The sequence below is a fragment of the Poecilia formosa genome, unplaced genomic scaffold (assembly GCF_000485575.1).
Source record: "Poecilia formosa unplaced genomic scaffold, Poecilia_formosa-5.1.2 Scaffold106, whole genome shotgun sequence".
NCBI lineage: Eukaryota > Metazoa > Chordata > Actinopteri > Cyprinodontiformes > Poeciliidae > Poecilia > Poecilia formosa.
Genome location: NW_006800045.1, coordinates 580838 through 583533, shown reverse-complemented (window position 1 = coordinate 583533; position 2696 = coordinate 580838).

The window sequence follows — 2696 nt, the reverse complement described above, 5'->3', positions numbered from 1 at the left end:
GATGAGCTTGGAGCATCTGTGTGCCAAAGTGCCTCAGCATTATTCCAAAGGCTCCCTCGGGAAACCTCAGCGTTTCAAAATTTCTCATCTCTTCCTGCCGTTATCCAGGTGACCGTTTTCTGCTTTGGCTCTGGTTCAAGCCTCTGATGGTCCGATATATTTTTCGTAGGTTTCGAGCACCCTCTCTCCATTAATCTCCCCTTCCCATCTTTTACTTCCCTCTTTCATCTCTCTCCCCTCCAGTGAACCACTTTCCTCAATTGACTCAAAGCAAATCTGTAATCTATAATTTTGCAGCTGACTAGGAAGCAAAGAGTGTCAGAAAATGTTAGTCAGTGAGACAGTTGGGGAGATAGAAATGTGATAAGATCTTATGAGGCATTAGCTAGGAACTGATGCAGCACCCTGACCTGCCTTCCTGAGGGCAAGATGCATCTTACAGTCCTCTTGCAAAGTGCATGGACTTTTTAACTTTAACATTATATATGGCAACCATTTGATCAAAAAGGGCTACAGTGACACTTTAATGTGTTTAAGCCTCCAAAGAATTACTTTTACACACAGTAGCTGAGCTGGGTGGTGTGCATGTAGAGTCTGGAAACAAGAAAACTGACATTTACATATTTAATATGTTGCTACAATTGAATATGCCTTATTGAGTAACAAATGTATTAAAAAGAAAATATTAACTGCAAAAATCTTTTAAGAAGAAGAAATAACAAGATGCTGTGAAACATTATTCACCATGCTTTAATTTCGCTAATGTTCACGTGACGTTTCCAATCAGGTTAATCGAAGTGCTGTACAGGAAAATAAACAAAGTCACAAAGATCAATAAAAATAGAATGAAAGAATAATCCTTGAGGGAAAATTTCTGGGTCAGAAGTCCTTCTTGATTTAAACGAGTTTACAATTTCTGCACGTCTCAGATTTTCAGGGAGTTTCTTCCAGAGCTGATTGTTAAAATTGACACACGAGTCCACATGGCAGGTTGCTTGAATACTTTTTCAGTTTTATCCTAATTCTCTCGTGCACTGAGGAGTATCATTGAGCACCGATCTTTAACCCTACAATTTGTTGCCGCAAATAATCACTTTCAACTCGTCTGAATTAAGTCGAAACTCTGAACCGTCTCTCCTGTCGCCGTCGTGAGGTTTTTCCTGTCTGTGTAGTTTGTATTCCTTCCAGCTGAGCTGGTGATTCTCTACAGGAGGGCGGAGCCGAGCAGGCTGCAGCTGGAGCACCTGATTTCCGTCAGACTCATCAGGCAGCCAGGGTTTAAGGAGCTGCCAGACGGCCCCTCTTAGCCTGAGTGCCAACCTGCTGTGATAGTTCCAAGTCAAATTACCTCTGAGATCTTACTTTGTGTGCTTACCGGGCATCGCCATCTCCCAGAAGAAATCGTCTGAGCTTCTCCTTGGTTTCTTTTAAGAAGGAGGCTTTTCAAGATGCATCAGACATTCCTCATTCATACTCACCTTCACCACCTGCCACATGGTTCTGACTCTCAAACCGATTGTCTTCTACCTTGCCTTGGAGTACAGTGAGAAACATTTTCCTCCCTACTATAAATACTCATCTCTTTCAATGCAATACTTGACTCTTGGTGCTTAGCTGGAGCAAGACGTTAAGACATGAATGAACATTCCTTATTTTTACTGAAAAGATACATTGATTCTGTTGCGTTTCTGGCAACTGTATTTGGATCAAAAATGTTTCTTAAATCATGTCGTCAGACTTTAAGGACAAGTTTACTGAATAACTAACTGTGGCGTTGTGGTGACAACAAAACATACAATTGTCATCAGCATGATTATAAGAGATTATGTAATAAATATGTGATCTGAACTAGGGGGAAGCACACTAAAACTGACCCGATAATGGAGCCTTGAGGGATACCACGTCTGAGTTTTGTTTGGTCAGACTTTTAATTATTTTTTTGACTCAAACTAATCTCTCTAGACCAGTTAACTACCACAATCTCAATCAACGATGAGATCAATTGCGCCAAGCACAGTTATGGAGTTACACAATCCGGTTTAGTCTGTTACAGAGTAGGTAGAGTGTAGAAAATAATCAGCTGGACAAAATGCCCCTGAAGAAGATTTCAACTGAATCCCAGTTTGTAGTGAACACCCCACAGCAAGAAATAAAACCACAAAGGTGTGAAACAACTTAACTCCTCCAGCCTCGGTGCTCAGTTATACCAGTAATCCCAGCCCAGTCCCACTGAGACAGGCTCAGTTTGTTGATTTATTTCGACCTTTTCAGAGATATCTGAATGTAGCTGGACCCCACATTTCACAATGGTTTATCAGCTTTTATCTCCATCTCACTTCTGTGTTATTTCGCCATAACGTCTGAAACTAGATAATCTTTAATATAACTCAGTATTCCCCTAATCGCCATTTGCGTTGTTGTTCCGCGGGATCGCTGCCTGAATGAATAATTCTCTCTCTACCTGCTACCTAGCCTCACACAACCACTACTGCTTCCTTTGTAATTGCCTATTGATTGAATAAAATGTGCCCAACTTCAAAAGCTCCCTGTGAACAAAAATTGTGACAATGCTACATTTCCACGTCGTCATAACACAGATAAAGGTGTGACAGTGACTGACGTTTATTTACCATTTATTCGAAGTGGAGGTTGTGAGGAAGGACAGGAAATTATATCCGTGTGTGTGTGTGTGTGTG